The sequence below is a fragment of the Octopus sinensis genome, linkage group LG8 (assembly GCF_006345805.1).
Source record: "Octopus sinensis linkage group LG8, ASM634580v1, whole genome shotgun sequence".
NCBI classification, from domain to species: Eukaryota; Metazoa; Mollusca; class Cephalopoda; order Octopoda; family Octopodidae; genus Octopus; species Octopus sinensis.
In genome coordinates this window covers 20,377,978-20,401,628 of record NC_043004.1, presented here as the reverse complement: position 1 = coordinate 20,401,628, position 23,651 = coordinate 20,377,978, and the positions used below count along the sequence as shown (strand labels likewise).

The 23,651-nt window shown below is 34.1% G+C and overlaps 1 protein-coding gene and 1 long non-coding RNA gene across 2 annotated transcripts in view; one reads left to right on the top strand and one right to left on the bottom strand.

The window, feature by feature from the left end:
* The window catches only part of LOC115215145 (atrial natriuretic peptide receptor 3-like), a 536,057-nt gene that overhangs the window by 211,251 nt on the left and 301,155 nt on the right, over positions 1-23,651 (bottom strand). The window lies entirely within an intron of this gene.
* The window catches only part of LOC118764503, an 18,284-nt gene continuing 1,060 nt past the window's right edge, over positions 6,428-23,651 (top strand). The window contains exons 1-2 of the long non-coding RNA XR_005000315.1: positions 6,428-6,437; positions 15,219-15,232. This is a non-coding gene — a long non-coding RNA (uncharacterized LOC118764503). The remainder of the gene's footprint in view (positions 6,438-15,218; positions 15,233-23,651) is intronic.

Genomic DNA, 23,651 nt, shown 5'->3' with positions numbered 1-23,651 from the left:
ACACTCACATACACACACACACACACATAGACACACATTCACACACATTATCATTTTGTCACCATGTTATTTGCTTTTGTATATTTCAGGACTAAATTATACAATATGCACATAGAAAATGAATGGTAGACTGATGATGATGATATGCATTCACACACACATGCACACACACACACAACACACACACACACACACACACACACACACACACAGAGTGGCACAATTTTCCTCTCAATCTTGTGTCTCTCGACTACAAGCTAAATTATTCAATTAATTATGTTATCTGGCATGTGAAACCTTGCTGAATGTAACATATAGTTGAAATAGCTATGTAGAAGTACCGAGACAATCAAATATAATTAAAACAAAGAAACAAATTCAATTATTTACTGCTAATGTGATTGAATATCTAATTTGTTGATTGATTTATTTTATCATTAGTTAAAAAACAAAAATCCGGCATAATGGATAATTAAAATGCTTTAAAAGATTTTGATCGAAATAAAATATAATTTGGTATTGAACTGAATTCTTCAATTCATTATCATTGAATATTATGTGAGAATATTGTTAAACCCTGATGTGTTTTCTCCTTACACTTTTGTTATTATATATTTTGAATAGGATTATATTTTTACTTCTGTTTTCATTCTTAGTGTTCATCCGAGGTATTCCTCCTTACACTAGAGTAATGATGTAATACAGTTTGTAGAAAATGACAGGCTAGATATTTTAATAAATCTGATTCATTACACCTCTAGTTTTGTTGATTTTTGATATCTAATGTTAGATGGTTTGGAGGAGTTCTATACACTGTTTTTCATTTGCTTATTCATAGATGAATTAAATTATTTCCTGCTAATTTAACTGCATGTCTAATTTATTGAATGACCATGCTGTTTTGAAACCCATATAAACTAGAGAACATGAACATTTTGTTAAAGCCAATACAGCTGGAATTCAGTTTAGAGTTCTTCAGTGTAATAGTTTGAAAGGAGCTTTCCTAAATAGACAATTTCCAGAATTGTGTTGTTCTGAGAATAAGGAAATGGCAAAGTGTTTAGTGTATAATTTGGATGATAATGGATTGCATGGATGATTTCTTCATCTCATTGATTCTTAACATTACACTCAAAGTCTGAAATTAGAGGAGTTAGCAGAGATGATTTGAATGCAGAAAATATAGATTCAACCAAAAATAAAACACAGAATAAATTAATACAGTGTTTTCTTTTAGAATAAACACCGACTGGGAATATATAATCTGTGCTTGCTGCTGGCTGGTTATTTTAGCAGTAACAAATAGCAAAACCGAAATTGTAGATACAAAATTAGTTCAATTTCGGAATTAAGAAATGTTGGCTAAAATACTGGGAAAGAATAGGGAACATAAATAAACACAGTATGCTACAAGGAGTGTTGATAGCTTGTGAGTGTGTATGTGTGTGTGCGTGTGTGTATGCGTGTGTGTGTATGCATGTGCATGCCTGCATGCATATGTGTGCATGTGTACATGCAAGTACATGCAAGTGTGTGCATGTACATACATGCATGAGAGTGTATGTGTATACATGATGAACTTGTTGACTTGCAAGTGGGTTTTCAAATGGGTATGTGCATAAAGCATGTATATATGTGTGATGGTATGATGTAATGATTCATTTAATACCTACTTTCAATAAAGCCAAACTAGAAGGAATTTAAATTACGGATCTCAAGAACAATCTGTTCTGCTATGACAGCATATATAAAATGCCTTATTCTGTTGATGACAGTGTATAAGTGATCTGCATTTCAGATTTGGAGATGAGCCATATTTTGCTGTGCTCTGGATGAGTCTCTAGTGTCACTCACACTTGTTGATATACCAATCTACTAATGACATTTTGTAAACTATGAGAAGTAAATAGACACTTTGGAACTGAAACTTTCAAAGAAATGAAACAAGTTGTAAAGGAATTTGAGGTGAAGATCATCCAGTGTCCATAAAAAAAAGATGTGTTAGAAATATGTTTGAGTAAAATCATTCAACTATTTTCTTGTCATTTCAAAAACGTTTGCCAAATCAAAATAATCAACACCATTGTTGAAACTGAATTGGTTATTGTTGTAGTCGCTTGTTTGCTATAGGTCAAGCCAAAACAAGCAGACTTACGGTCAAATATATTCAAGCTATGATTTACTTTCCGTTTTCACTAAAGTCATTGAAGGTACCAGTAATATACTGTTACTGACTTCATTTAGAAATGATTAAGAAAATTTGACAACAATCACTGTAGTCCTGTTACAAACACTGGCCTCAGACTTAGTGAAAGGAAATCAAAATCGCCATCTCCCATTCCTCTCCCTCTTTTCCTACCCCTTACACTCCACATTACACTTCCATTCCCCCTCTCTCTCTCCACCCCAACCCATTCACTAATACTATAAAAAGAGACAAATCCCTTCACACAATTTAAATCTGAAAAATCTATTAGAGTAGATGAAAATATGTGATTTGTAAAAACATGTCATGTTAATAAATATTTGTATATGCACAATCATCCAGATTTCTGAATACCTTATTTTTTCTAATATATATATATATATATATATATGTATGTATGTGTGTGTGTGTTTAGAAAGGTTTAAAATTTATTTAGAGAAAATAAGTTCAGATAATGTTGCTGCTGAGAAATAGCAACATATTTAATGATCTAGTAAAGAAAAACAAATTTTAAGACTGAGTTCTAATGCATTAACATATTTGATAATTTGACACTCTTACATTCAAATCCTTCTGCATTATCAGAATTGTACAATATATATAAGTATGATATGTCATCATCATCATTTTAGCATTCACTTTTCCACATCCACATGGTCAGATGGAATATGTTGTGATGAATTTTTTATGGCTGGATGCCATTCCTATCCCCAACCCACAGCTGTTTCCAAGTGAAGTAATATTCCGTATGTCAAGACATGTTTCCATGGAAGATTAGAGATGAAGGATGCCTCTTTCAAGATGGTAGCATTCATTTCATTACTATCATGCAAAGTCAAGGCAAACATTCGTTTTATTACTATCATGCAAATTCACACAACAAACTTCTTTCACCAGGACTGGACCTGAACCATGTGGTTGGGAGGCAAACTTATTATGACACTGCTACACTGGCACACACAAACACATATATGTGTACTACTTGTGCACGTGGCACATAAAAAGCACTATTTGAGTGTGGCTGTTGCCTGACTGGCCCTCATGCTGATGGCACATAAAAGCACCCACTACACTCTCGGACTGGTTGGCATTAGGAAGAGAATCCAGCTGCAGAAACTCTGCCAGTTCAGATTGGAGTCTGGTGCAGCCATCTGGTTGGCCAGACCTCAGTCAAATCATCCAACCCATGCCTGCATGGAAAGCGGACATTAAACAATTATGATGATGATACATATATCATCATCATCATTTAACATCCACTTTCCATGCCAGCATGGGTTGGATGGTTTGACAGGATCTGGTAAACTAGAGAACTGCCCCAAGCTCCAATTGTCTGTTTTAGCATAGTTTCTATGGCCAGATGCCATTCCTAATGCCAACCACTTTGCAGAGTTTACTGGGTGCTTTTTATGGGATTTCAGCATGGGTGCTTTTTTTTATTTGTGGGTGTACAAGTGCATGTTGTTCTTGGTGGTGGAGGGTCAATTTTCAGTAAGAAAATACACAGTGGTTGTATTCCAATTCATTTATTATTATCATTTAACGAATCAATGGTTTGATAAGTCAGGTGTTTCGTCAACTGATTGGTTAGTCAAATGAGTGGTCAGGCAATAAGATTCATTAATTTGTTTATTATTATCTAAATATCTGATAATAGTCAACAAAGTTAAAATACCAACAGAGTATATGACTCCTTTTACTGAAATGAAATGGCCAACACACAATGTTACACGAAAAATCTTGCAAAACCATTACAAGAATAATCTCTCTCCTCTTTTATCTATTGGTTGTTTATCTTACTTTCCTTCTCACTGTCTGTCTGTCTGTCTGTCTGTCTCTCTCTCTCTCTCTCTCTCTATACACAGAAATAAATATATATGTATATTTAGCTTTTGTGTGTGTATCCATATACATACAGACATACATATGTATATATATACATATATATATACATAGAGAGAGAGAGAGCAGTAGATAGTTAGATAGACAGATAAATAGATAAATAGATAAAGTAACCAATATTTCAATAAAAGTAGAGTTATCTCATTTAGTGTGAGTTATACCAATATATCTAAATACACAACGGTATTAATTTAAGTATGATAGGTTGATATAATTAGTCATTTCTTTATCTCTAATATAAACACTGATTAGAATGAAAGATTATTATTCATTTTTGTTCTTTTCATTCTTACTTTTCATAAAGTTTATGAACTGAGCTTTACATTAAAATATATGGCTTCTAATTTAGGTATAGGTCCACCAGTACTGGGAGAGAAGGTGTTGATTATACTGGACTAATACTTAATTTTCTTGACTTTAGAGTGATAAAAAACAAATATTAATCTCAGCAGTATATGAACTTTAAAGGTAAACAGGCACAGGAGTGGCTGTGTGGTAAGTAGCTTGCTTACCAACCACATGGTTCCGGGTTCAGTCCCACTGCATGGCATCTTGGGCAAGTGTCTTCTACTATAGCCTCGGGCCGACCAAAGGCTTGTGAGTGGATTTGGTAGACGGAAACTGAAAGAAGCCCGTTGTATTTATGTATATATATATATATATATATATATATATATATGCGTGTGTGTATGTATGTTTGTGTGTCTGTGTTTGTCCCCCTAGCATTGCTTGACAACTGATGCCGGTGTGTTTATGTCCCCGTTACTTAGTGGTTCGGCAAAAGAGACCAATAGAATGAATACTAGGCTTACAAAGAATAAGTCCCGGGTCGATTTGCTTGACTAAAGGTGGTGCTCCAGCATGATCGCAGTCAAATGACTGAAACAAGTAAAAGAGAGCTAAAGCAATTACTGTAAGACATTTTATCTGATGGTCTAATGACTTTGCTAATCCATTATCTACAGGATGAAAGGCAAAGTCAACCTCAATGGAATCTGAACTGAGATGGTAAAGCCAGAAAAAATGCCACTAAGCATTTTGTCCAGAATGCTGATAATTCTGCTAGCTCACCACCTTAATAATAATCCTTTCAGATATAAGCAAAAGGTTTGAAATTTTGGGGAAGAAGGGGTAGTTACATTAATGCCAATACTCAGCTGGTACTTATTTTATTGACCCTGAAAGGATGAAAAGCAAAGGCAGAATTTGAACTCAGAATGTAAAGCCAAAGGAAATACCACTAAGCATTTTGTCCCATGTGCTAATAACTGTCCCAGTTCAATGCCATAATAATAATAATAATAATAATAATAATAATAATAATAATAATAATGATGATAATAATAATAATAATTTCCAATTTAAGCACAAGGAGCAGGGTTAATCAATTACATCAACCTCAGTACCTGACTGAAAATTTATGTCAGGGAAAGCACTCAAAGTTGTATTGCTTCCAAAAAGTCTTTCTAGCTTGGATTCAATCTAATTTGTTTGTATTTCTTTAAAATTTCCCTGAGGTGTACTTCTTCCGCCTTCTCTTCTTCCAATCCATTATCTTCCCCTGTACCAATTACAGCATTACTGAAGTGAAATTATTGAATTCATTTAGGTTTGAAAGTAACATTTTTAACTTCAGTCATGTAAACAGGGAAAAATATCTTCTTTGTTAATTATTATTTTTCTATAAATATTTCTTTACCCATTTCACTTAGTTTCAAATCTATTGAGATTTTTGAGGTCTTGTATAGAATAATGTATTTTTATAAATATTCAAGGGATGAAAGTTCAATTCTCTGGAGGAATGCTAAAATTGCATTTTATTAACATGTATTTCGGAGTAGAGTCTTGTTTTAACATTGATTTCTTAATTTTTTCAATTTTTTGTTTTACCTTTTAAAGATTTTAAGTTTTTTTCTTTCATCCTTTTGATTTTTTTAAAAGTTGAGGTAGTTAGTAATTGAGGGAAATTTAAATATCTAGTAAATTATTATTTTATTTCATTGAGCAAATGTTTTATAAGTGCCATTTCACACTTTAGATATTCAGTAATATTGTAGGAAATGTACATCATTCAAAATTCACTTGGCTCATCAGAGTAAAAGAAATCTGCTTAAGGGAACAACAGTAATTTCAATAGTTGAATTTAAATTCATATTTATGCCAGAAGCTATGGATATTTGTAAACTACATTTGTTGACGTTTACAGTAAAATATCATATATTATAAAATTGGAACTTCTGTATTATGTGGTATGTGTATATATGCCTGTGTGTGTACATATGAACATATTTATGAGTGTGTATATGTGTTTATGTATGCACATGCATATGTGTTCGGAAATTGAAAAGCAGGAAGAGTGAAAGGTCAGCAGCAGTTGGGAAAGGAGAGAGATACAGCAAAAGAAAGTAAAGAGGACAGCTAGACATATGATGCTAAACGGAGAAATACAAAGAATGGTAAGACACTGTAAGTGAGAGAAGAAGAAGAAGAAGAAGAAGAAGGAAGAGGAGGAGGGGGAAGAAGAAGAAGAAGAGAGAGAAGCATAATGTAATGTAAGATAGTATACTGCATCAGGTGAGTTGAGGGAAAGACCAAATGATAAATCATATGACCAAGAAACTCTGCAAGAAATCCTGATATTATTTTGTCATTAATGATGGTAAACTGGTAGAATTGCCAGCATGCTGGATAAAAATATGCTGCCGTATTTATTCCAGGTCTTTACATTCCAAGTTCAAATTCCACTGAGCTCAACTTTTCTTTTCATCCTTACAGGGTTAGAAAAATAAGTACCAATTTAGTACTGAAATCAATGTAATTGACCAACCCTTCCCCTTAAAATCGTCAGTTTTGTACCAAAATTTAAAACAAAAATTATTTTATCTTACTTTTGGTTTTATACTAAGCAAGCTTTCTAAGGAGTAACTTTTGATTTTTATGTCAAAGTTGCAATATGCTACAGATATTAAAGCTTTAAATTGATATAAAAAAAAAGCACTGTGAAAGAAAGAAAATATACAACCGTGGCCAAATGTTTGAAACATGGGCCAGAAAAATCATGATTTTTATATTAAAGTTATATTTAATTTGCAATATATTATTACTTGGCCAAAATTTTAGAAACATAGGTCTGAAAGTTTTTAGGCAAGTATATCTCTATGTTGTATATATTTGAATCGAATTGTACTCAGGCATAACAAGTTTAATTTTTTTTTAATGCTCCAAACTTTTGGTCACAGCAGTATAGCCTCAAAGGAATTGGTTGCTGGCTGCTATTGAAGGTATAGTTTGATCAAGCAGATCATGACCATTCTGTCTTTTTAAAGGCTACTACCTAAGATATATATATATATTCTTATTTATGATGATACAGAATAATCTGAAGGAGATTTAGCTGCTATTTTTACTATGCTTTCTGAACAAGGCAGATCCTTTGTTGGCAGGAAGTTAACCCTTTCGTTACAGTATTTATTTTGAGATGCTCTGTGTTTCTTTCAATTACTTTAAATATAACAAAGAATTTAGTAACATAACTGAGTTATCATTCACCTAGTATTAGGAACATAAATTGTGACTAAGGTTTGGTGGAAGATCTTAATTCAAAACTTATGGAAACAAGTCATTTGTACTCAGTGCCAGAGCCGGTTTCAGCTGGGTTGGTATTGAAAGGGTTAAACTTCCCTGTAACCCTTTAGAGGTTGATAGAGTATTTGGGATCAATTCTACTATCTCTTCCACTTTCTATCATTGATTTACTAGTTGTTTAAAACTCCAGCGTTGTCACAGAGTGTCATGCTGACTCAATCTCAGAATCATATGAAGAACGTTTGCAGAATACTCCACCACTTAAATGATTATTACACAAAAAGTAATTCAATTGGTGGATCATCAGAATGCTTATCATTAAGAATGATAAAGGAGATAGAATGCTGCAGTGACATCGTAATCCTAGGCACAATAAATTTTGAGGAGCCGACTGAACTCCAAAGTCATTGGGAGAAGAAATATCTTTCTCAAAGATCTTTGATAAATCAATGGACGACTTGATTGATAAAATTACTTTACCAAACTTCAGATACAATTAACTTCTTAACTCTCATTATAAGCAAAGTGAGTACTCATAAAATAATCCTATCACATACACACACAAGCAAGCAAACACACACATGCACACACACACATACACACAACTTGCACAAAAGTGCAAACGTTAGCATAAATGTCATTCACACCCACATAAGTGCACGTGCATGCACGCAAACACATATATAGTACATAGACTTATTTATAGACATAAACGTTTGCATTCAGTAATATATGCATACACATACACATATTAACACATGCGCATGTGTGCACACATACATGCATGCATGCGTACACATGAACCCTGCACTTATACACATTCATTCACCTAAATACAGACCTATACAAATATATATATATATATATATAATATATATATATATAATAATAAATATTAGGGAATAAATCCAAATTTACAGGGAAAAAATCAGATTTAGGATTAAATCCAATTTTATAGTAAAATATTATAAAATATTATTAGAGACAAAACCACTATTTTGCAAAACAAACAAGGAAAGACTTAATCAATACATAAAATTTTAATAAATAGTCAAAAAAACCGCGGTTTTTTTGACTATTTATTAAAATTTTATGTATTGATTAAGTCTTTCCTTGTTTGTTTTGCAAAATAGTGGTTTTGTCTCTATAATATTTTATATATATATATATATATATATGAAATTTGGAAAATAACCAGCACAAATTGGGAGATATGGAGAAATAAGAAAATGTATTTTAGCTTTATATTGCTGTGAATACCTTATTAAATCATTCAAAATCTAAAATTACAAAAATATGCCAATGTACATAATTTCATATTGGTTTCACTTCTTGCAGAAGTGATATTCATTACAATGTATGTGTGTGGATGGTTTACTGCTAGCTTTCATTTAATATATGTGTCTACCAGAAGCAACATCCTATAAGGAGACACATGAGGTAACACGGTGTGTGTGTGTGGGGGGGGGAGGTAATATTATGTACTGTACTATAGCCTCGGGCCTACCAAAGTGTATTGAGTAGCCTAAACTGAAAATAAAACAGTCATATATATGTGTGTGTGTGTGACTTCAGCAAAAATTTTGATTCAGATGAATATGGTACTTAAGTTGAGGCACCAGAATTTAGTACAGTATTATCCATACAATTTCAAAATAAGGTGATCACCTTATATATATATATATACATGTCTATGTATATATATATATATATATATATATATATATATATATATATATATGTAAATTAACTGTTATCGCCATATTAATATGGCATTCTTATAGATATAAGAATAATCGCTGCCATGGTCAGCTCCATGAGGCCACCGCCATCAAGATAGCTATTGATACACGATCTGTATCCATTATAACCTTTTATAGAGACTTAGTAATTTTAATATTTCTATTATTGAAAACAAGTGGATGTATTCCACTGAAACTAGGTAAATATAAGCCTTCGAACAGAAACGTCAGTGGCGACACCTGCGGGTCTGACTGCGCTACATTAACAAGGGGCAATACCCCGAAACGCATCTGTAGCTGTCGGACTGGCAGTGTGAAGCGGCTGACCTCCCTTGTTCGAAGGTTATAATGGATACAGATCGTGTATCAATAGCTATCTTGATGGCGGTGGCCTCATGGAGCTGACCATGGCAGCGATTATTCTTATATCTATAAGAATGCCATATTAATATGGCGATAACAGTTAATTTCCAGTAAACGCTGCCATAATCTCTTTTATAGAGACTTAGTAATTTTAATATTTCTATTATATATATATACACACACATATATATATATATATATATATTATATATATATATATGTTCGTTTGTGTATGTGTTTATGTGTGTGTGAAGGTGCATGGCTCAAGGTTAGAGCATTGGGCTCACAATCATGAGATAGTGAGTTCAATTCTCAGACCTGGCTGTGTGTTGTGTTCTTTAGCAAAAGACTTTATTTCATGTTGCTGCTGTTCACTCAGCTGTAGAAATGAGTTGTGATGTCACTGGTTCCAAGTTGTATTGGCCCCTTTTCCTTTTCCTTTCCTTTGGATAATATTGATGGCATGGAGAGGTGAGGCTGGTATACATGGCTGACTTCTGGTCTTTCATAAACGACCTTGTCTAGACTTGTGCTTTGGAGAGCAACTTTCTAGTGCAATCCCATAGTGATTCATGATTGAAGGGGATCACGATCTTTACCTATATATATATATATATATATATATATATATATATGAGCAAAACGCCCCCAGTCCAATGGACGGTGCTGAGTTGTCAAAAATTTCAACCAAATTTTCTCAAAACAACTTGTCCGACTGTCCCATAGGCCTCCCCTTTGAGAAACACTGATTTAACCTAAATTTGAGACACCAGCAAAAGAAGACATAAAGATAGACTTTTTTCAATTCCAAAGAAAAACGATTTTATTCACACAAATATGCAACTGAAGAGTTTAAAGTACCAGTAATGATAAGGCTGTTGACTGGGAGAACAGAAACATGCTTTAAACAGTAAGCTTGGCAGGAAAGAAACGTGCCTTGAAGCAGTACAAAAACAAAAAAAATGGAAGGTGCAGTTATGTGCAGGTTGACAGAAGAAAAGCAGGATAAAAACGATGCATGCAAATGGGTTAGCTAGAGGTAAATCTTGATGGAAAAGCATGATGAATTTATGAGAACGTACCTGGGACAATAATGTTTATCTGATAAAACATGTAAGAAATCAACTTGGGGCGATTTTTGATGAAACGCTACAACCTAGGGAACTAAGTACTTGGGCATACACATGCACGTTCCCACGGTTTTATCGATCACATTCTCAACTGGAATAGATTTTTGTAATTTTTTCAAGACTTATACATGCCCTGATACCGTCGGTATCTACATATCAAATTTGAGCGCAATCAGATGGAGGATGCCCGAGATTCTAGAAGACACACACACACAGACAGAACGGATTTTATATAATAGATGTATGTATGTGTGTATGTGTTACTGTCTTTTTGACTTGACATCATGTGATAGTTTTAAATGAGTGTCACTGTCATGCAAGTGGTGTCCTTTGTTTCTAAGCTTCAATGTAAATATATCTGTTATGGGGAAATATTAGCTTACTTGGAAACTTGTAAAGCATTGATAGCAGGAAGCACATCCAGTCAAAGAAAATCCACCTCAACAAATTCTATCAGACCCATGAGAGCATAGATAAGTGGACATTAAAACGATGATGATGATACGTATATACATATAGGGTGACCGCAAAGTAGATTTACCGTTACTCAACTATCTCTTTCACATTCATATATTAACAGTTTAGATCTTAATTATAAAAAAATATAAAACCATTATTCTATGCTAATTTAGTTAATTGTAAGATAGAAATTTAAATGAAATAAAATGTTTAAAAAAAAATTTTAAGTGCCTACATGATAACTGTAAGCCTACTTTTGGGCCATTGTGTATATACATATACACAACAGTCTACTTTGAATGAAGCAAAACCATCACCTATTTAAACACACACAGACACACTATTGTCATTGTTGCTATGAGCGATTGCTATTAAAATCTTGTAACCTATGAGGTTATTGTTTACAATTTGGAATATAAAACTGAAAAATTTTACAAAACATCTGTTCTGAAATAAACCAAATGGAAAGATAAGAACTTAAGATATTGAATGATAGTCTACACTGGCTGAATCTATTTCTATATTGATGATATCTGGATGCCGTATAGAGGAGTAGAGATTATAATATTCCAGACGAAGCTTATTGGAGAATGGAGGGTATAAATTATAAATTTGTTTCTCACTGTCATACACAAACTTTATTCTAAAAGTAGTAGTTTAAAATGAAAGACAATTTTCAAACTATTTTGAATATTACAGTGTAATGGGTTCATTTACTTTTATGCAAAATTAAACATAATGTTTAAAAAAATTTTAATTGCTATTCATTTCACAGTCCTTAAAAAAAACAATCATGTGTATGACTAACCTTTCATCAACTGGTACAGTATCACCCCCTTCAATAGCCCCGCCTCTCTCAAAGGTTCTTTGTCTTGCAAGTTACTTGGGGACCATGCCAGTGCTGGTGCTACATAAAAAGCATCCAGTCCAAACTGTAAATGGTTGGCATTTAGAAGGGCATCCAACTGTAAAAAACATGTTGAAACTGACCGCACCTGTGCTCATGCCACGTAAAAAGCACAGAGTCCACTCTGTGGGGTGGTTGGAGTTAGGAAGGAGGTCCAGCCATAAAAAAAAACCCTGGTGCAGTCTTCTGCCTGGTCAGCTCCTGTCAAACTGTCCAACTTATGCCAGCATGGAAAGCGAACTTTAAAAGATGATGATGATACACACACACACAAACACACACGCACACACACGCACACACACGCACACACACGCACACTTACAAACACACAGAGGTAGCCACATAATTGTGAAACAATGTAGAAAGAATATTACTCAAATACCAATGGTAGACTAACATGCTTTATTGCAAGTGCTGCAAAATATTCACAGAACTGATATTCACAAAATGCACACAAACATTACTGTCAATATTTTGCAGCTTAAGGCAGCGAGCTGGCTGAAACATTAGCATGCCAGGCGAAATGCTTGGTGGTATTTCATCTGCTGTTACGTTCTGAGTTCAAATTCCGCTGGGGCTGACTTTGCCTTTCATCCTTTCGGGGTCGATAAATTAAGTACCAGTTACGTACTGGGTTCGATGTAATCGACTTTATCCCTTTGTCTGTCCTTGTTTGTCCACTCTGTGTGTAGCCCCTTGTGGGCAGTAAAGAAATAAGAAACATTAGATGCTTAGCAGTATTTCATCTGTCTTTACATTCTGAGTTCAAATTCTGGCAAGGTTAACTTTGCATTACGTCCTTTGGGGGTCGATAAATTAAGTACCAGTTGTGTACTGGGGCCATCTAATTGACTGGCTCCTTCCCCCAAAATTTTGGGCCTTGTGCCTAGAGTATAAATGAATATTTTGCAGCTTTTATAATAACGTGTATATATATATATAGATAGATAGATAGGTAGACAGATAAATATGTACATATTCTTTTACTTGTTTCAGTCATTTTTAGTATGGCTATGCTGGAGCACAGTCTCTAGTCGAACAAATTGTCTATTTTGCTGAACTGCTAAGTCACCGGTATGCAAACACACCAACATTGATTGTCCAGCGATAGTGGGTGAGTGGAGACAAACACAGACATACAAATACATACCCACATACACACACACACACACACACACACACACACACATGAGTGGACAAACGAAACAAGAGCACTCAACACATTTATTTCCAATAGCTGAGAATTAACCACATGCTGTGAAATTTGAATTAAACTGTTTTGATCCATTATATATTATATATATATATATATATATATATATATATATACATATATATATACATGCCAGCAGAAAGACTGCAGAATGTGTGTGAGAAAGAGAGAAAACATTGCAAACAATGAATGTAATAAACATGAAATGAAAAAAATCATATAAATGAAAGGGCATTACTACAGATGTACACGCCTCCGACTTTGTTGCCTCATAACATCCAGAAAAGCAGGTCCTTTTTAACAAATGTTTTTAGATGTTGTGGCTTCAGAGTATATAGAGATGTATGGAAAATAATATTTGTGATTAGGTGGAGAGAGGTGTTTCTGAAAATTCACACGGTCTGACATTTTTCCCCTCATAACTTTCAGAAAGATGGGTGTCTTTTAATGAAAAATTTTACAAATCCCTTTCAAACTGCATAGATTACGATTATAAAGAAATTTATAGCGAAAATTGTTTTGGAGATTTTCCCCAAGATAATTTTGAAAAGTCTTTTTTTTTCACACCCCCTCCCTCATCATCCCACTCCGGGCCTATTTTGGCCATTTTTGTTTTTGCACTTCAAAAAGATTGTTAATATTTTCAGAGGGAAAAGTGATTTAAGGACAATTTGGCTGTTGTTTCTAGCCCATCCAAAGACAACACTTGTTTTTTTATCACTCCCACATGTATTAATGTTTTTCAATATTTTTCCCCATAAATATATTTATATGCTATAAAAAAGAAAACTTGAGAAATTATGAATATTTTGTAACCCCACTTTGTGTACTTGATCGTTTCTGTTTAGGAATTAAAATATTGGAGAACCTGAGAAAGTCATTGCTGGCATTTATCCACAGTGATTTAAAAATTTATGGAGATGCATTTGCATAGCCTTTGACTTGATCTGAGATTGTATGCTGAAACAAAAATAATTGCAGCGTGGAAGATGTTTGTAAACTACCCAAGAACACACAAATGCCATTAGTTTCACTTCAACATTGAAACTCCTGCTTCAAAAAAGCCTCATGATAGCAAAAGAGAATGGGTACCAGCCATCCCAAAGGTTTGGGTGGGCTGCACCAGCCTACCTTGGTTGCTATGGCACTGAGGTAGATTCAGCCCTTCCCTGTTAACATGAACAAAACCCAGATTTAAAACATTGGATGATGATGATGATTAAGTAAAATTCTGGACATTTTTTTTAACAGCTTCACATTCATAAGTACAGGCATGGCTGTGTGGTAAGAAGTATGCTTCCTGACCACATGGTTCAGAGTTCAATCTCACTTTCAGCAAGTGAATTTTACTCTAACCCAGGGCCAACCAAAGTCTTGTGTGTGGATTTTATAGATGGATACTGAAAGAAGCCTGTACATGTGTGTGTGTATGCACGCATGCATGTGTGTCTCCAAGAAATGCATAACAACCAATGATGGGTTGTTTAGATCACTGTAACTTAGTGGTTTGGCAAAATAGACAAATAGATTAAGTACTAGGCTTTAAAAAATAAGTACTAGTGTGAATCCACTTGACTAAAACCACTGTCCAGTGACTTAAACAAATAAATGATAAAAGACTATAAACTTATATTGTCTTTAGGAAAGGCTCCCAGCAATAGAAACCATGCCAAATCAGCTCTGGTTGGTCACACCATCCAATTCGTGCCAGCATGAACAATGGATGTTAAATGATGATGATGATGAGGAGGAGGATATTTTGTATAAAAGAAAAGGCAATCCATTCTTTTGTGTAACTACCATTGTAATACAGAGGTCAATAATCAATTTTATATTTTCAAGCTGTTTGTTCCGCAAATAAAAGTTTATATATATATATATATATATTAGCCTGCTCGCTTAGCCAGCGGGGTGGCGTCATTCGAAGGCTAAAACAATGCGAACGCATTGTGACCAGCGATGTGTAACTACATCTGATGGACTGGTCGGTCACGTGATCATGTGATCACGATATATATATATTTATATATATATATATATCAAAATAAGATTGAAAGTAAGGGTTCAAATTTCTTCAGAAAGTCAAAGGCTGCCCATGTGATTTGAATCTACATCTCCTGTAAACATGACAGGCATTTTACCATTAGACCAAAGCAACCCTTCACATGGGATGGAGAATTGCTGAAGAGTTCACAGGATGTATGACAAAAGGTTCAGATTTCATCATCAACAAAATAATTTAAAAGATGTAAAAAATTTGACAATAATCTTTTTTTTTATATTTATTTATTGAAGAAATTAAGCAAAGATACTTTCATTGGAGATTAAAAACTTCAATTCTGATATGATATCACTTAAACCATTTGCAATATATCATAAGCTGTGTATAAAAATCTGAATAATTTTTTTTCACATGAAATGAAATTTTGTTTGTTCAGTTTAGAAATGTTACTGAAGTAATACATGTTGATTTCTAATCTTTGCCATCAAATATATCTATATTATTTTTACAGACGTTGCCCACTCTAATTTTGTTCATCAACCATGAGGGTATCAAATGTGTGACTAACCTTTAATACTAAACTAATTTATTTCAAATAATAATTTGCAGAGATATACTAAATTAGATGAATATTTACATTCATGTGTACTGAGGCAGCACTGACAGCGACAAGTATTGATGCATTTATCATATGTTGACAATTACCAATTAAAGGTTTATTACATTAGCAGTGATTAAAAACAATGAAAAAGCAAAACATTACCGTGTTTAATTAATTATAAAAGTCATATGTTTTCTGTACATGTCATTAGCAACCTAATTTATTTTTATAAATCTATATTTCTGAGATGAATTTATTGTATGTATGCTGTTTGTATTAGTCAGACTGGTGTTATCACCTTGATTGTTGCTTTACAAAACAAGTACCAGTGTGAATCCACTTGACTAAAACCAGTGTCCAGTGACTTAAACAAATAAATGATAAAAGACTATAAACTTATATAGTCTTTAGGAAAGGCTCCCAGCAATAGAAACCATGCCAAATCAGCTCTGGTCACACCATCATAGTGTTTCAGCTGTTACACACACCAGCCTTCTTCAGTTGTTTTGTGTTGAATTCGGTTGTTGTATTAGTATTTCAAACTTAGCCCTTTATTTGATCTATAGGGATACACTGTTCTCATTCTGCTCTCAGCCTTTTGTGACATTTTTTGCTTTGCTTGATCTTTTTTTTTTTTTTGTGAAGTACCTTTATTCCTTGCCTGGGATTGAACTCAGAAATCTCTAGATGACTGCGTTACATAAACCAACATCTTTATCTACAGCACTATGTCCATAGGCAGTGACAAAGTGAATCTAATGCCTATGTAATCCATTGTGACAGTCTGTCCTCTTCTTTCTTAATTATTGGTTCCCATAATTATATTCGTCTCTGCACTTGGCCTACTTAGGAGGCTATTATGTCCTAGCGTATGTGCTGCTTCCTTAAGTTTTTTAATTTTCCAGTGATGCTCTCTATCTATTATTTTGACCTCATCCCACAGTGGTTGGTTGTCTCCATTTTATATGTCTTAAAAATTCACTTTGTCTCCAGAGAGTACAGCAGCTGAAACATAGTGAAAGAACCACTCAAGATGATAACACCAGTGAACATTATTTATTTTTATATTTTCTTGCTTTTTTCCTTACCCAATCCATACAAATTTTTGCACAACCCTGATATCATATCTGTAAAATTGCATGTCATATGTCTGAGAGCTCATATTTTCATTTAGTTATAAGAACAAAATCATGGATGTTGGTGGGGTGAGGGTGTCAGAAAACTGAAAATGTTAGATTTAAAAAAACAGAAGTTAGAGGGCTTGAATTTCTAATTTCTTAAAAGATTAATGGAACTTTATCCAAAAAACCTCAAGGCACTGTTCTTATTTCTTTACTGCCCTCAAGGAGCTGAACATAGCGGGGACAAGCAAGGACAGACAAATGGATTAAGTCGATTATATCGACTCCAGGGCATAACTGGTACTTATTTAATCGACTCCGAAAGGATGAAAGGCAAAGTCGACCTTGGAGGAATTTGAGCTCAGAACGTAGTGGCAGATGAAATACCTATTTCTTTACTACCCACAAGGGGCTAAACACAGAGAGGACAAACAAGGACAGACAAACGGATTAAGTCAATTATATCGACCCCAGTGCGTAACTGGTACTTATTTAATCGGCCCCGAAAGGATGAAAGGCAAAGTCGACCTTGGAGGAATTTGAACTCAGAATGTAGTGGCAAACGAAATACTGCCAAGCATATCGCCCGGCGTGCTAACGTTTCTGCCAGTTCGCCTCAAGTCACTGTTCTGGATCTTCTTTCCTTTGTCATAATATTGTTAGGCATACACAAATCTAAAGACACTGCTGACTGATTTAGCAATGATTCTGCTTCAAACTGCAAGGTACACATGCAAAAAATCTTTTTTTAAATGTCGATAGATTAAAAGAAAAACCCTGTCTTGTTTGCAATACACATATACATACAAACATAACATAATGTGTAGACATACACACTCACACATATAATTCTGGCCGTGTAAAAGAGGAAACATGCTTTACAAGTCCAATAAATAGATTTTTGAGAAGGAAAATCACACCCATTTTAATGAATATTTGTAAGCACAATTTTCTTCACAGCTGTACTGTAATTTCACCACATTTCAAATGATTTTGTGTTTTCTGTTGCCTAGATAATCGTTTCAGAAAGTATTTCCTAGAAATTATTTACATTTATATTGTATTCATAAGATTTATGCTACAGGAAAACGTTAATACATTGCTGAGTTGGTGGGATACTGGGCAACGGGCAAAGTGGTCATTGATTATTATGTGGAGTTGTAACAAAGTAATCAAACTCTTAATAGATGAGCTTGGTAGGTCAGCATGAAGCAATTACTGTTGTAAGCAGTTGTATAACTGACAAATATGTCGCTAGACTCAAGTGTTGATTTGAAATCCACAGGTGATCTCAGAAAAGCGATAAATGAGATGACATACGAATCTATTCTATCTTGATTTACTAAACAAAAACTCATGTCTCCAAATTAATTCCAACAGGATAATTGAACTAAGCATCACAACTACATTTCTATAGAATGCAAGAAGGGAAAATACTTCTCAACATTTGTGTATATGTGTGCACCAACATATATTATACACATGCATATTTACGGTATGGGTGCTGTAGATGGTTTATTGGCAGAGTAATATTTTACTGGTCCTTCAGGCCTTGTGCCTAGAGTAGAAAATAAAATTTTACTGGTTCTAATCATTGGACTGCGGTCATACAGGGAAACTGTCTTGAAGGATTTTAATCATAGAAAACTCCAGTATTTTTCTTTAAATTGGGTATTTATTGTATCTGTCTCTTTTGCTAACCCTCTATGTTTAAAGAAATATAAGCAAACCAACACTAGTTATCATATAGTGTGGGAAACAAACACAGACACAAAGACACACACTGACAGCCAGAGAAAAGATGAAATGGTAGGGAAACAATGAAATAGACAGAGCCATAAAAAAACGAAATGATAGGCTTGGAAGGACTGGATGATTGGGGGTAGTAGAGAACTATACCAAATAGCTAGAAGGTAAGATGCAGGTGGTACATTAGAAAAAAATCAAGACATTGTGAGCAAAAAGTGTGAAAGGATGGCTAATGACACACTTGTAATTACTGACTCCAGACAAAAAAGAAGCATGTAGGTGCTATAGTGAAAGGCTATCATATGTCGAAACTGTTTCTCAGTGATAATTTCTGATGGACTAGGAACTTTCCTTTCTGCATATCCTTAATTGGTTTATCTATCAAGCTGCTGCCTACTTTAATGTCTGGTCCCTCTGTTGAGAAAACCCTTTTTCTCCCATAAAGCAGTGTAGAAAACAACCTACAATTATCCATATATTCAATCATATATTCAGACAGATGAAATACCACTAAGCATTTCATCCAGCATGCTAATGTTTCTGCCAGCTTGCTGCCTTGAGATGGATGTATATTACAATAGGAAAACTCCTCAATGCAAACTGGTGAGTATATATATAGAACACAGATGGTATTTCCTGCTGTTGATTTTTATTCATACCTGTTTTAACAACTATTTGTTGCCTAAATGAGTTCAATGTACAAAAAATTCTCAGTAGAGACAGAGAGAAGTAACAGCTGTGTACAATGAGTGTGCATGTGTCCCAGGTATGATTTTAAATTCCATCTGATAGTGGGGCTCTGGTTTGGGCATTTGAGGATTTTGAAGAGTGTGGAAACCCCACCAGGTACTATTTTGGCAGAGAGTAGTAGCACTTCTCAAGGTCCTTAGCTATGAGTTTAACTATGTAATGACAACTATCTCAGCATTGAGTGATGCAGAAATACCACTGGTTTGTGTCGAGGGGTAACAATAATGCCAGAAGGATAGGACCCTTAGCTGTTGTTATAGTATCCTTCTAGGAGAGGAACATGCAGATGTAAAACTTGTTGTTTCTCATAATTACTGCTCATTTCATTTCAGCCTTTTACTAGGTCCTAACCACAAACCACAGTCACAGAGAGTGGCATTAGTGTTGTACAAGAATTTATCACTATAGTTCAAATAACATACAAATGTCTCTTTATCGTGATATGATTTGTCATTCCATGTACTGCAAGTAATATGGTGATGGAAGGGTGGCAACTTGTTCAGATGTAACCAGCTTGAAGTACACAGTAAGTCACAAATTTCGTCAGTCAACTATGCTACAAACCAAGCAAACCTGCACTGGGAGTGAATAGAAAACTGAGAAGTCATTGAGGGAAAGACAGATTTGCCAGTGACAATGAAGAAGCACAAGCAAACAGCAGTCATCTATGAAGATGAAGCAATCACCATTTATATACACACACACACTTATATACTTATTTACCTATATATATGTATAACAAGGTTATACATCAATGCAATGTTGAGTGCTTATTCTCAGTGTTCGATATTTGCATTTGTACATACATTCATACATTCATACACACACACATACATTTATATATATATATATGCCAACCCTGCCTTGACCGGCTCCTGTGCCGGTGGCACGTAAAAAGTACCATCCAATTATAGTTGAAGCCAGCCCCTTCTGGCCCCTGTGCTGGTGGCACATAAAATGCACCCTCCACACTCTCAGAGTGGTTAGTGATAGGGAAGGCATCCGGCTGGCGAAAACTGCCTGATCAGACTGGAGCCTGGTGCAGCCTCCTGGCTTCCCAGACACTAGTCGAACTGTCCAACTCATGCCTGCATGGAAAACAGACGTTAAATGATGATGATGATAATGATATATATATATATATATATATATATATATGAATAAAAAATGGAGTTAACGCAGGTTTAAACAAGTATTTTTACTTTCTACACATATTTCGAAAATTCCACTGATACTATTCAAAAGAATAAATGGTATAAACAATGCAATCTTCTCTTCGGGAAAGTGAAAAAACGAAACTCGTCAATACATACATAAATATACATACATATATATATATAATATATATATATACATATATATATATATATATATATATATATATATATATATATAATATATGTATATATGTATATATATATATATATACATATATATATATACATACATATATACATCATCATCATCATCATCATCATCATTTAACGTCCGCTTTCCATGCTAGCATGGGTTGGACGGTTCAACTGGGGTCTGGGGAGCCCGAAAGCTGCACCAGTCCAGTCAGATCTGGCAGTGTTTCTACAGCTGGATGCCCTTCCTAACGCCAACCACTCCGAGAGTGTAGTGGGTGGTTTTATGTGCCACCGACACAGATATATATATATATATGTATATATATATAATATATATATATATATACATACATATATACATATATACATACATATATATATACATATATATATATATATATATATATATATATATATATATATATATAATATATATATACAATTCATAGATAAGGGCAAATGATAAAATTTCTAATGCCAAATATGCCGAAAAATTGGACATATTGTCCATTAACCATATAATTTTATCATGATACGCATGCTACTCAAAAAAAGGCGGACAGTTTGCCCTTATCTATGAATTATATATATACATATATATATATATATATATATATATATATATATATATATATACATATACATATATATACGTACACACATACACATTAACGCAGAGTATGCATGTTCATACACATATAATATATATGTGTGTGTGCATGTGTGTTTGAATATATCTTTATATACTAGCTGACATGTGCTCATTTGTATCAATGTCAGTGTGTACATGTTTCTATGTATTTATCAAAATGTTAAGCAAAACTATGTTTACCTCTACTAGTTCCTCTCTCCCAACCATCAGCAGACCCACTTTATTTGTTTGTTTCCCTATCAGCATAAATTTGTTTTGTTAGTGATGTCACTGTCTCATTTAATCTTCATATATCTAGAGTCTTTCTTGTTAGCTTGGCAGATATTTTTATGCTATTGTATACATTATCTTCATTATTCCACATAGAAGCTATAGATCATTCCACATATTCTGGAGTTGAACAATTCAGTAACACATCAGCATTGAATTCGTATATTGTTGTAGACAGTCATGTTTTTGTTGTTTCAAATTTTAAGAAGACTCTTACATACGCACAGGCACACACACACATGCACTTATATATATGTACATGAATAATTCTAGAAATACATATATATACACATGCAAACACACATATATGTACTTGTGCATATATATACATAATATATTAATAATGATAATATGACAGGAAAAGAATTAATGAGATCTCAATGTTATGTAAATAGAGGAATTTATCTATAATATAATACGTGACAATTAGTCGATTGCCATAATAAAACTCAGAGTTTTGGATGTCGGGGCAGGTGTCTGCTCCAGCATCTCATCAGTTATTAAGACAAAGAAAAATGCTATGAAAATGGCTGTTAAATAAAGGAAAATTACCTGAATAGGGAGAAAGTAAAAATACTTGAATAAGGTAAACCCTCGCTCATAGAATTTGCATATTCATGCATGTACATACATATAAATGCATGCATACACACCCTATTCGGGTAATTTGCCTTTATTTAACAGATATTCTCATAGCTCCTTTGTTTGTCTTAATACTGGTCATCTTCATAGTAATATCCTTTTATTTAACACTCATTTTCATAGCATTTTTGGTTGTCTTAATAACTGATGAGCTGCCGGAGCAGACACCTGCCCCGATATCTGAAACTAAGTTTTATTTTGGCAATCGACTAATTATTACATATTATATTTCATATATATATATGTATAATATATATACATATATATGTGTGTGTGTGTGTGTTTGTGTGTGTGTGTGTGTGTGTGTGTGTGTGTGTGTGTGTGTGTGTGTGTGTGTGTATGTAAGTAGATAGATAGACAGATAGATAGATAGATAGCTAGATATGCATGTATTCAAGTAGATATCATAACAGTTAGGTTATCCATGAAAACTTATTGGTGGCTATTGCATGCAATCTTCCTTTGGGGCACCCTACTTCAGCTGATTTGACCACTATGTTGACAATGAGAGTAAAAAGAATTAATGTGAGAGTGACTCAGCTGTTGTTCCAGAGCCTTAGCCAACAGCTGCTACTGATGTAGCTGCATTGATGTTAACAACAACCATTGAGTCCAGTAAGCACCAGCTCAGGAAGTAAGCCATCATTTTTCTCAAAGCTGGAAAAAAGTGCTGTTTATCGAAACTTTCCATAACCCCAGACTGGCTGCTGACAGTGGGTCCCATCAAATCTCACTAAGTACATTATGCTAACAACATTCCATCCACACATAGTTATTTTCTCAATTTCCACCAAATATGTGGAAAGAACACATAGAGGAAGCTCAATAGCCCAGAAGCCAAGGCTGGGGAGGATGATGCAAGACAGATGAAGTAGGTTACCAGGGTTTTAATAATTGTTCACCTGGCAAAGCTATGTCTGGGATGGAGTTACTAGTACAGTAAAGAGGAGAGTCAATAATTCCATCACCAAAGCTGCAGAGAAAGCTACTATTTGGATTTGAATA